Source organism: Akebia trifoliata, chromosome 1 (genome assembly GCF_017979445.1).
Source record: "Akebia trifoliata isolate Shusen 1 chromosome 1, ASM1797944v1, whole genome shotgun sequence".
NCBI lineage: Eukaryota > Viridiplantae > Streptophyta > Magnoliopsida > Ranunculales > Lardizabalaceae > Akebia > Akebia trifoliata.
This window is the reverse complement of record NC_141375.1, coordinates 1732756-1746735: the sequence shown is the minus strand read 5'-3', so window position 1 is coordinate 1746735 and position 13980 is coordinate 1732756.

The window sequence follows — 13980 nt, the reverse complement described above, 5'->3', positions numbered from 1 at the left end:
AACTTCTATTGCCGCACCAAATTTTAGTCATAACACACCAATTCATGAAATTGAATGATCTCTATTTTGATTGTAGATTATCAAACTCCCATTTGTAAATTCTTCACTTTTTTTTTTTCTTAGATCGTTAAAACCTATTTTTAATGAGATTAATAAATCGATGCTTGTGGAAAATGAACACATGTCTATGGTACCATCACCCATATACTTTTACCAACTAAGCTTATCTTCACTTGGATTGGAGATGTAGGAATTGAAAGTTCTCCAAAATCCCTAGGTCAAAATGTTTCGTTTTCTCTTAAGAAATTGATAGGACTCAGCGCGTGCCAAAAGTCTCCCTAATTCCTGAGGAATTTTAATGTTTCAATCCCTCTTGAAAAAAATCGTGATAATATGACTCCTCCACGTGGCATACTCAATCGAGTCCCCCTGGCGTGACATGTGCTAGAACCGTAGATATGTATTCCTTGTAGTTGTGCAATTGTGTATCTTGAGGAGTACAAATCTACGGTTCTCACACATGTCATGTCAGGGGCGTCAATTGAGTACGCCAAATGGGGTATGAGATTATCACGGCTCTTTTAAAAAAATTATTTTGTTAACATGTCAAGTGCAATAAATGCACTTTGGAAATTGGATTTTGTACAAAAAAATGCCCTTAAAACTTTAGTTTTCACCAAAATAACCTAAGATTTTTAATTCCAGTGTATTTATTGCTTTTCAAGGGTACACGTTGACAAGACCCCTTAAAAAATGGATAGAAGTCAAGAATTGAAAGTTCTTCTAACTCGTGAGGGGTTAGAATGTTTTGAGCCCTCGTATGAAATGAATAGGAATCTGGCAAGGTGTTGTAAGCATCCCTAATTAATGAGAGATTGAAATGTATCAATTCCTTTTAAGAAATGGTTAAAAGTCAGGAATCAAAAGTTCTCATGACTCTTGAGAGCTTAGAATGTTCTAATCCCACTTAAGAGATAGATAGAAAGAGGTATCTCATGACTTGTAAGAGCTTAGAATGCCAAAGAAATTCATAGTCATTAAGCAAGGATCATTGCCTCCATTGATTGTTCTTGAATCCCCATTTCTTTGTCTCTCTCATCTTTGTCATTCACGCCATCAAAATGAGGGAATTCGATATTTGGTTTTGGAAGCTTAGAGTATTCTCCTTGCTTGTGGACCTCCCATGGAGATTCTTCCCCCCATTACATTTGGTCATTCCCTATATTGAGTAGCAGGGATCATTACCTCCATCGATTGTTCTTGAATCCCCTTTTTTTTCTCTCTTACCTTTGTCGCTTAATATTAATCTAATTTTTGTGCCACTCTAAGTGCCGAAATTATTTTTTAAAACAATTAATAAAAGTTATGCCACTTTAATTGATGAAATGGTTTTTAGTTATTTATTATTATTAAAGTTGTGCCCCTTGAAGTGATGGAAATTAAAAAAAAAAATCAAAAAACTAAATTGCGCTATTTCAAGTGCCAATTTTGATTCTTTTTTGTAATTTTACAAAAAATAATACTTTTTCATAAATAATTATTAATTAGATTTATATATATATATATAGTTTCTCCATTTATCATTAATCTTTTATCTTTAATTTTACCTTTATCTTACTTTTAGAAATAGGGATTTCAATGCGTGTATATATCAAACATTGATGTGTATGTCAGCCCATATTCTAGCAAAACCATATAACCTTACCCTTTGTTTTTACCATTCTTCACTTTTTAGCAATTGAGATGATGGAGCACAAAACCTAGACCATAAAATGGTTGGATCCGGGTTGGATTCAAATATATCAATATTCTGATTTGGATTTTTAAAATCTGATTTATCAAGACTTAGATCATTCTAACTAAGACCATATTCATATTCAATTTTGGTCGACTAATCAAGGAACTTTTAATTTTTAACTTTTTCCCTATTTTACTTTTCTTTTTTATAGTTTGGCATGATATTGTACCATTATGCCCATTTCATTTAATAAGAATCTCACCGTGCATCACAACACCACGATCAACTAGGCCATATTGAAGGATGAAAATGTCATAATAATTCTCAGGAGAATAGATCTATTACAAATGCTAATGATACAATAAGCATATTCAGAACAATAGGATTTAAAGGTCAAGTTGATCTTCAATTCTCTACTTTTTGACTAATGCAACATCTTTAGGCTAGTCCCCATGTTTTTTGGGGGATCCCCACTCTTAGTTTTTCTGGGTAACAAACTTTATAAAGTAATGTTCTGTTGGAGTTGTCAGAAATTCAAGGGAGATTTTAAAATAGAAATACAACAGTTAGATCTGCCGGGTAAATCTATTAATAAAAAATCGACCAATTTGTTGGGTGTTGGCTGTCATTGGCTTTGAGTTAGATCTGGTAGATGTAAAACAGGTTTTTGATCCTACAATTGATCCATATTTGATCTTTTCGGATCCTATAATGGGTCATATTTCGATTTCATAGTACATGTCTGAAATCCATTACATACATGTCTAGCAAAATCCGAAGCAGAAACAAACTCAAAATGAGTAATTTAATCTCATAAAAAATATAGAGGACTGCTATTGCCTCACCAACTTTTATTAATGACACACCAATTCCTATATAAATCATCAAAGAATTATACACAATTGGTATGGTATTAATAAAAGTTGGTGTGGCAATAGTAATTTTCAAAAGATATTCTACTCCTAAAAAATTTAATATTGTATATTGTGGAGGTTGATTTTGTGATAAATCGACCTCTATCATGATTTCATCTTTAAATCCATAAAATAATATAAAAAATATGAAAAAAAGATAATACAAGGATTTTTTATGTGATTCGGTAAATATGTTTACGTTAACGAATTTAGAAGCTGTTTCACTATAAATATGAGTTTTTTACACAATCTCCTCACCTCGGCCTCCCCCCTTCCTCCTCTCCTCTCTCCTCTTTCCCCTTTTACAATTGCTTCAAGGCCTTTAAATAGAAAAAATTTAAAAAGAATCTTAATTATAGTTAAATTACAATTGATCATAATATCCTTTATTCAAATTAATAATTACATAAAAGGAGTAGGATCCTCTTTATTGGAATTCTTCCATAACAAGATAGAGTCATCTTTAAATAATGTCACGAGTCTATCTCGGGATATGTGTTTATGAAGCAAATGAACGATCCAAATGAGAGATGATGTTATCCCTCCACATGTATCACAATACAATTTACCACAATGTATTACATTCTAATTCTCTACTAGCCGCCATGAGTTTGATGAATTCAATAGCCTAGAAGAACTTGTTCATTGGTGATGCATTTTTTATTGGATAATTTACCAAAGCATGCATCAAAAATTGAAAATTACCGAAACAATAAACTTTTCATCTTAATTTTAAAAACAGTAATTAACCATTTTAAAAAATAAGTTATTTGAACAAAACTGTAAAAATTGAAATGATCTGTGTTTTGAAATCAAAAATGTTATTTAGCATCTTTTTATATAATAGTATACATATCCCCTGTTTCGTTTTATTTATTTTAGCACTCGACGGCCTTGTGGGCAATTTTTGATGTCAACAAAGATTTGAAATTCAGAAATCATCATCTCCCCAAATCTTGAAAGAAAACATCATTTTATTAAAATAGTTATATTTCTATATGTTTATTTAAAGAGGGAATATAAATACCACTTTAAAAAAAGATAAAACTTATTTTTGAAAATTGTAAATTATCATTTTCAAATGAATTAAGATGAATAGTTCACCGTAAGAGAACGAGTAGATTGAAATCCAAAAACATTGGGTCGCTATGGGCCGCAATTGATGTAACAATATACTTAGCGTGAAGACTGAAAGGAGAAAATATTGTGATGCCAAAATGTCGAGTTTTGCTACAATTACTCGAACCCAATTCTTGTTCCGATGCAACGAAGCAAACTCTGTCAGCCAAGGCATCCATCTGATTTACTTACTTTTTTTTCTAACTCTTGTTAAGTAAAGTAGTTTCCTCAATTTCTTGATTATTTTAGACCTCACATATGAATGCTTGGCCTACCTTTTGAAGGATTCCAACATGTCAAGTCATTTTTGTTTCTGATCATAGGCTTTTTGATCAATACCAATAGATTGGCTAAAAGCCCATGAAGAGTAATAACAAACTCCATGAAGAGAAATAAAGCTGAAACACAATGCCCATTTATCACTGATTAAAATAACTTCCTTTACAAGGTGAGTTCAATAATCATGGGTCATTGGGTCTGAAAGAGAACGTCAAATGTAGTGTAAAATGGATGAACACATGTGTAGCTAACTTCACACCTCACAAGGAGCACAAATTAGAGGGTTTAGAATGCCAAGAAATTACCAATAAAACTTGCTCCAATTCACTAACATCAAGAATTTCATATTTGCTCAATTTTCTCCCCAATTTTCGCAGCACATGCCAATCATCTTTTCTATTTTTCAATACACATGGCATTGTGCTATTGGGTTCATCAGCTTAACACCCATTTTTCGTAACGTCAAATATTTGTGGGTCGTGATAATCTGAAGTACTCACGTGGCATACTCAATCATCGACACCTCTGACATGACATGACATGTTTGGGAACCATAGATCTATAATTCTCGGGATACACGGTTTCCTTGGCATACTTTTTTATGGAGCTGGATTTCATGGTGAATCAGTGTAAAAACTCGATGAAATGCACTTGCCAAAACAATTTAGCAGGCATTGAGTCATCTCACCAATTCGACCAAGTCATCTTATTTTGGGTACCCCCTGGGCGTGAGACTAATCCCACAGCCACACGCACCGCCCCCTCAGGAAGCCCTATGTGTAATTGGTTGATTCGAGGGTTAATTGGAGCCTGGAGGTTGACCCCAAGGAGCTCATTGCTTCGTGCGATTTTGATCACTAGGCCAACCCCTTGGGGTTAAGTTATTAACTAAATATAATATATTTTGTGAAAAACAAAAAAATAAATATTATATTTATTTTAAAATATTAAAAAATATTTATAAATTCAATATATTTATATTTGATTCATCCAAATCAAGATATGATAAATTCAGGTTGATTCGATCCAATGGACATTCAAATTGAGTTTTTTTGAGTTCTAAAATCATGGTTTGTATACATTGATCTTGTAAAGGTGATGACCTATTGATGATGCCCCTTTATTTTGATAAGGGTGTTGAATTTGCTAGGGGCAGTGTTGTCTGGGCAAATATTGTGTTTGAGGGAAGACTTGTAATCTAACATCCATTTATGAGAAGAATAATAATGAATGCACGCAGTAAATCATATGCTACGCGGTCTGTATGTGGCTAATGTGGCAAGGGCACAGAACCGCAGATCTTTTTCCTCGTGTATCCCAAAGGAAAAGATCTATGGTTATGTGCCCTTGCCAAGTCAACTGCATATGATTTATTAGAAGTAAGCTTGACTTGAACCCATGACCTCAAAATTGTTTTGCAATGGGTCAAATCAACTGCGCTATGGGTCTAAGCCTTGAGCCACCTATTTGGTTTGTTAATCGAGTCCATGCTTCTAATCAGGGCAGGATCCCTCTAAATTTATCTCCTTGAAAACAAGCTGTATTGAAATTCCTCATAACTGTCCACGGTTGTTGGTCAATTTGTTCCATTGACCTCGAAATCCAATCCAGGTGAGTCAATTTGAGTAGCTTGGTCAAGTTTCAATTCGACTCAATGCGTTTTGAAACCATGGTTGAAATTGAATTGTTAGCCAAGAAATCGAAGGACGAAAAAATTACTATTAAAAATGCCATCCATCAAACAGACAATTGAGATAAAGAGATAATGAAAAAGTTTCTTAGAGATCGATCAATTGTTTTCTAGGGATCAATTTATGCAATTTCTTTAGAGGTGTTGGGAATCTTTGGCATCTCAACCTCTAAAATCATAAGGACTTATAATTATATAATGAAACCAACCAAATACAACATGAAGTCTTAAACTACTTGAAAGATAACCTAGGAGAAAGAAAAGAACTTCATTACAACCATAGAGGACACATAATATATAACTGGAATTAAACATTAAACCTCATAGAAGCATTGTCCTGCAACATTCACATCTTCTCAAACCCCAAATGCTCGAATGGTGGGCACGTGCGCAATCTTTTCCCAATCTTCTCCCACATTTCGCCTGACCCGAGAAATGAATTCGTAAGGCATTATTAAATCCAACTTCTGAAGGGTGGTTATATGCTGCAATCCATCTGGAATAACCTTCAAATTTGAACAAAAGTTAATACTCAACTCTCTAAGACATGGCAGCGCTCCTTTCTCCACTCTCAGTCCCTCCAAATCATCTATCCTCATCAATAGCAATTCTTCAAGCTGAGGGAACCGTCCAGGAAGAATAATTATATCCTTTACTTGAAGAGCAGAGTTCCTTATCATGAGAAACTTGAGGTTTGGTAGCTTTCCTAGCATTAGGAACGTTTTTTTTCCTAACATAGACTTGTCCAAGGAAAGGTAGGAGAAGTTGGAGGGGAATTCACAAGGGTCGGGTAGCTTTTCAATCCATACACCCTTCAAAACAAGCTCGTAAAGATTGAAACGATTCCTTGAAAATATGTTCAACCTTTCTATTGGATCCCTAAACTTTATTTCACTTTTCTTGGTAAAATCCAAGTACAAGTATTCGAGGTGTTCCAATTTGGCAATCCACCCAGCTAATGCCTCTACTTTTGACTCTAAATCACTAAATAGGCGCAGTTTTCTGATGTTGGTATACTTGTCCCACCCATCCTGCACAAGACTCTGCTCATCTATAAATAGCACCAATAGTGTCTGAAGATTCTTCGTCGAAGAGCAAGAAGAGCCATTCCCACTTGGCGGATCCAATCGTAATTCATCAAAGGTGCAAAGCTTCAAGTGTCGCAAGTGGTCCATCTTCGAAATTGCATCACGGTCGCATTTGACGTTTGTCCATTCCAGATTTAGGATTTGTAGATTCTTGAGGTTTCCTATGGTCAATGAAAACATTTTCACTCGAACATACCTTAAACGTAAGAACCTCAAATGAATGAGTTTCCCAATTGCCTTAGGCAAGTCGGGGTAATCATCTTTATGCAGATGGCCATTGCCACTTATATGAAGCACTCTAAGCAAACCAAAACTCACACTACTATGAATCACACCATAAAGAACTTTATGGTCCAATAGGAGAAAATAAAATGCAGAACGAATATATTGATGGGAATGGTCCACAGAAAAGTTATGGATGGTAGGATGCACAGAGAGTCGACGAAACTTGTTCAATTGTGGAAAAGATGTAGAAGAAGAATTTGCATTGGGATGGATGTGAAAAAACTTAACTTTCTTTGCTTCCGATATTGCGAGGTCTCTCAAAAGATCATGGATACAACATTTTTTTATACTGCCACTGGGCCTCCTTGCTATTATTTGAATCATACATCTGTTAGCCAACTCTTCCAAGTAATCTTCCGCAATGTCCTCGGCTACTTCATCACCTCGTGGTTTTATAAATCCCTCTGATATCCACAATTTTATCAAATTCCTTCCAGAGATCTCATAATCTTCAGGAAATATGCCAAGATATAAAAAGCATGATTTCAGATAGAAAGACAAGTCATTATAGCTCAAAGCTAAGATTTGTGAGCATGGTGTTTGGTCTTGATTGAGTAGCCAATTTACACGGGCAAGCACTTTAGACCACTCACCAAAGCTTTTGCCTCTCCTCGATAAGAAACCCCCCAATACTTCAATTGCAAGAGGTAAACCCCCACACTTTTCCACGATGCTTTTCCCAATTGCCTCTAACTCCTTTGGAAGAGTAATTTCTTCTACTGAGAGAACCCTCTTAATAAATAGCTCCCAACTATCATCGTTACTTAGAGGTTGTAGCTCATGAGAGACTATTTTTGGATCAGCATGCGAAGCTACCTCCTTGTTGCGAGTAGTGAAGATTATTCTACTCCCATTATTTGTATTTGGAAAAACAGATTTTAGACGATCCCATACGTTGGATTCCCATACATCGTCCATGACTATCAGATATTTCCACTTTTTCAAGAACCCATTGATCTTATTTTCCAATTCTTCTTCATTCATCTTTTGTAAGGCATCTCTTTCGATACCCATGGATTTTTTCGCAATTTCCTGCAGAAGGTCTTTAATGTCATATACTTGGGACACATAAACCCAAACACGGCATTTAAAATGGCGCTTAGATTCATAGCAATTATAAACCATTTTAGCAAGTGTGGTTTTTCCCAAACCACCCATTCTAATGATGGAAATCACACATCGTCGTGGTGGCTGTCCAATTAGTCGATCTTTTAATGCATTTACATGGTTCACTAAACCAACAACCTGAGTTTCATCATCATGATCACAAGGAGAAGTTCGTCTCCACTCGCGCAACCTTTCCTTTGCAGATTTTGACACTTCTCCGCTTCCTCCTCCAATAGCTTCAATACCATAGGTAAACCGACGATCAGAAATCTCACGGATTTTAGTTTGGATCTGTCGACAATAAATTTCAACGGATCTACCTCGAGATTCGTGAAATATGATCGCAAATGATTTTATTGATTTTTGATGAAAAGTAGATACAGATCTCAATGTTTCTTCTGATTAACAGTCAAATACAAAAATAGTGATGACGTATGTAGCTTTTCTTCTCTCCGTGCTTCGCGCTTTATCGGCTAAGAAGGTTGCTTGAACGGTGGCTTTGCTTTGTGCTTGATCTTCTGTAGAGGCTTCTGTAGATCTTCTTCTCTCCGGGCTTCGCGCTTTATCGGCTGAGAAGGTTGCTTGGATTCCGGAGAAGGGCTTTATGCTTGATCTTCTCTTTAGTCGGAGTCTGGATCTCTGAAGAACCTTGCTTTTGTCTCTAGAGGAGGACTTGAGAGCTTCTTCTTCTCTAGAGGGAGAGCTTCTATCTTCTGAGAGAAAGTGATCCAGATCCCCTCTCAATGAGAGAGGCTCTTGTATTTGTAGACTTAAAATAATTTAGCTTTCCAATTATACCCCAACTTAAAGAGGTTTAATTGATTTAGTTAGAAGGCTAAATTTGTCCAAATCCCATTTAAGGATTCTATGGATTATTATTGGGCCAAACTCATTTATTTAGGTATAAGGCCCAATATTTAATATGTGGATCACTTGATTTAGCTGGATCATAGGTTTTATCTGTGAAACCCAAATCCAAACCATATGAGGCCCGTCCCGATTAACGGATACCCAATTTAGATTTATGAGCCCAATGTTGATTTGATGGGTTTTTTGGTTAATTTAGAAGGCTGTAGGGGCCCGTTTAAATTTTGATGCCTACAAATGCCCCCTCAAGGGTGTTTTGTCGGAAGTATATCGGACGATAATGTACCCTTGATTCTTTTGATGAGGGTGCCACTATTGACAAATATAGATATATTTGATGCCTCCATTTTTCCATTGAGAACTTGGGTCCACTTCCGTAGCTATTAATCATATTTACTTTGTATAGGACTTGAACTTGAAAATTATGAGTGTCAAAATTTGAAGAACATTGTGAGTATGCATCTTTCAAAGATTTGCTGTAGATTTAAGTATGGGCCTTGGAAATTGGAATTCTTTCGGCCCATGAGTTTGGAATGAAAGTAATGATTTATGAACCTCACGATATCCAATTTCATAAAGTAGTGTCTCTGAGGTGCATGAGATAAACACTCCGAGTATTCAAACTCAAAAATTGTGTTCTTGATTTGCAACTTAGTACCTTCGAGATGTATGGGATAAGCCCCCATTTTCTCATTTCCTTCCATCAATAACACCCTTGCCCATAAAGTCTTGGTGTATTGAGATGTATGGGGTCAATCCCTCATCTCATCATTTTCTTGAACCCATCCACATTAACATTATTACAATGTTACATATATGGTTTGTGTATGTGAGATGTATGGAATCAAAACCCCATTCTTCCCCCACCTTTTTTTTTTTTAGCTTCAGCAAACCAAAGACTTGTCAAAAACGCTGTACAGTTATATTCAACTCATGTTTACCCATGACAAAGATGTCGCCTTGAGTTTGTCCAAAAATCCGAGTTGAATCATAAAATGTTTATCCATGAGTTATGACCAATTAGCTTCAATTTTAACTGAGTCAAGTTAAATCAACTCACAATGGGCTTCAAATTGGTTGAATATCAGCCCGATTTTTTTTGTAAAAATTCGAAGAATTTTGCCTTCTACAGCCCTATTAGATCAGATCATGTACTTGGATGTCGCTAGGCGAGCTCAACAATCCTAGTAAGATAAGGAATCTTGAGTTGGTAAGGCTAGTCTTTACCCATGAAGAATCCGAATGAAACAGATTTCAGCATCTTACTTTTTGAGTAGTGCTGGGGTGACACAGAATTACGGTAATTCTCGCAATTATGAAGTGGACCTGCATATAGAACCGGTGATGGATTTTACTCGTATCGCGAGGAAGCACATCTATGGTTATGTGCACATCCCACGTTTTAATGAAACTCATTTCAGCATTTTCCTTTTTTTTCACGTCTCTGCTGCGCTCAACAACTTAGACTCCACTCCTCTTCCAATTCTACTTCTTCTATGTTCTTTATCTATTTATTTTCTTTACTCTACTCTTTCATTGGCAACTACTCGCTACGCAGAAACGTACATGTATGCATCTTTCTTCTTCTGATTCTACTCAAAGACCGACGGATGGTTTAAGAAGGACGCTTCTTCTACATAGCTGCTCCTATAAACAGAGCACACGGCTGCTGTTGTTGATGGCTGGTTACTGAAAGGGAGTTGCAGCAACACAGCGGTTTTTGGAGTGATACATGTGTACAGGTAACCTCTTCTCCTTCTCCTTCTTCTTAAAAATTTTTTTTTTTTTTTTTGATGGACTGCCCACGTTAGCCAACAATAAGGTTTGGGATCGAGTTGCTTCCTCACCATAATGAACATAGATCATGGAAGCTTTGAATGGGTTAATCCACTTTAATCACAACAGCAGAGATGAGATATATTGGCATGCTAATCCTTGCAACTGGGGTACTCATTGTCTTCAACAGAAGTTACTACAACATGTGTGGCTGCACCAATAGGATTTTTCATTGTATTTCATGGTGCTTTCGACAACCTCTTGAGTGCTAGGAGAAGAGGAAATCAGCAAAGGGCAGTGAGCACATTGACAGAACGACAATCATCACGGATCGAGATGAGATATATTTAATGTGACGATTAAACTGGATTTTGGGTTTGAAAACTCATCCCTAAAGATGACCCTTGGTGGTTTATCAATTTCCAATAAAGTTGCAGCATCATAATCAATTCACCTATTCTTCTCTCTTTCTCTTTCTTTTTTTCCCTTTTTTTTTTTTTTTTTTTTTTTTTTTTTTTTAATATGTTGATGCAATTATCCAACATTCCAACAACCAACTCTCTTGGTTTTTTTTTTTTCTTGCCACTAACTTGCTGGCAGCAATAAGGTTGCGAGGGAGGATAGAGCTCTTGGAAACGTCACAGTGGTCATCAACAGTAGCAGCTACAACAGATTTCTCATCTGCTTTGAGTTTATTGCATTAATTTGATGGCTCCAATTTTCTATTGCAATAACGTGGCAACTCCAATCTTCAACTAGGTGATGCTTTGTTGTGCTTGCAGGCTTAAGAAGATTGTGCCAGGTCATGTTTCCACTTTTATCTAGGGGCGATAACTTGATTAAATAAAGTAACTTTGTTCTTTAAAAACAATGGGTGAGGTCTTTTTCTTTCTTTTCTAATTTTTTTTTTTATAGTGAGTTTATTGAATACTTGTCACGTGACATATTCATGATGTGGACAACTCTTCACAGTTGGCCAATCCTTTAGAAGCAACCACTTTATCTGATTTATCGATGGCACCCCAAAAAGGCTCAGATTGTTGTGCTTGAGCGGTGATACCATCACCTATGCTCGACGTCTTCTTGGAGGCACAAATAGCAGACTAGACTTTATGTCAACATTCTCACCATCACAGGGAGCCTTCTTAGAGACCATTGTGTAAGGAGGCACAACATCATGCTTATCGACCTGAAGACTCAAACACATAGGCTCTCCACATTGTGCATCAGCAGCACAACCATCTCCAGTCTCCTCACCAACATCAAATGGGGGCGCCTCATTGATGCATTCCTCGGACAATTGTTTGCTAGGAATACGATTTGCTTCAAGACAAGAATGATCAATGCATGCATTCTTACTTAAAACTTGTTGAGAAGATCGAATTTCACCATTCTCCTTAGCATCAAAGTTTGCACGTTGGGCAATAGTTTCATCCGTAGAAGAACCATGTGACGAACTTTTTGTCCAGCTAGTTGACTAACCTCTAAAGCAACTGTTTATCAGTAATGCTTAGGAGTGGATGACGTCAACTGGCTGACAAACGTCAACTGGCTAAAAGAAACGCGGTACGCAAGCTTTATGAATGTAGAAGATCCATGCGACGACCCATTTGTCCAGCTAGTTGGTTGACCTCTAAAGCAACTGTTTATCAGGAGAGGATGACGTCAACTAGCTGACAAACGTCAACTGGTTAAAATAATCACGATACGCAAGCTTTATGCACATAGAAGATCCATGCGACGAACTATTTGTCCAGTTAGTTGACTAACCTCTAAAGCAATTGTTTATCAGCAATGCTTAGGAGTGGATGACGTCAACTGGCTGACAAACGTCAACTGGTTAAAAGAATCACGATACGCAAGCTTTATGCACATAGAAGATCCATGCGATGAACTATTTGTCCAGTTAGTTGACTAACCTCTAAAGCAACTGTTTATCAGTAACGCTTAGGAGTGGATGACGTCAATTAGCTGACAAACGTCAACTGGTTAACAGCATCACAACGTCAATTGGCTGACAAACGTCAACTGGTTAGAAAAATCATGCGACGAATCATTTGTCCAGCTAGTTGACTAACCTCTAAAGCAACTGTTTATCAGTAATGCTTAGGAGTACACAACGTCGACTGGCTAGCGGCATCATAACGTCAATTGACTGACAAACGTTAACTGGTTAGAAAACCATGCGACGAATAATTTGTCCAGCTAGTTGACTAACCTCTAAAGCAACTGTTTATCAGTAATGCTTAGGAGTACACAACGTCGACTGGCTAGCGGCATCATAACGTCAATTGACTGACAAACGTTAACTGGTTAGAAAACCATGCGACGAATAATTTGTCCAGCTAGTTGACTAACCTCTAAAGCAACTGTTTATCAGTAATGCTTAGGAGTACACAACGTCGACTGGCTAGCGGCATCATAACGTCAATTGACTGACAAACGTTAACTGGTTAGAAAACCATGCGACGAATCATTTGTCCAGTCGGTTGGCCAATTTTTAAAACAGTTGTTTATCAATAATGCTTAAGAGTACACAACGTCGACTGGCTAGCGGCATCATAACGTCAATTGGCTGACAAACGTTAACTGGTTAGAAAAAACCATGCGACGAACTATTTGTACAGTCAATTGGCCAAACTCTAGCGCTAAAGCATTGAGCATGATGATTTTTTTTTGTTGATGTGGTTGAACCTGAAGTAACTTTACAGGCTGCCTACGTACCCAAAATGGGATCAAACCATAACGTAGTTCAGATGGATAATGCTCTAAGTTTTGCCTAGACCGCCCTTTCGGGTTTTCAATCTAGCGAGCTCAAATTTTTTTTTTTTTTTTTTCGGACCGTTCACAGTTTTAACTCATGCGGGTCAGGAGTATCATGTAGTTTAAACTCGTACAATAATGAGCATTGCTAAACAGTTTAGGCTCGTGCCGAGGAGCATTGTCAAACAGTTTAGGCTCGTGCTGGGGAGCATTGTCAAACAGTTTAGGCTCGTGCTGAGGAGCGTTGTCAAACAGTTTAGGCTCGTGTTGGGGAGCGATGTCAAACAGTTTAGGCTCGTGCTGAGGAGCATTGTCAAACAGTTTAGGCTCGTGCTGGGGAGCGATGTCAAACAG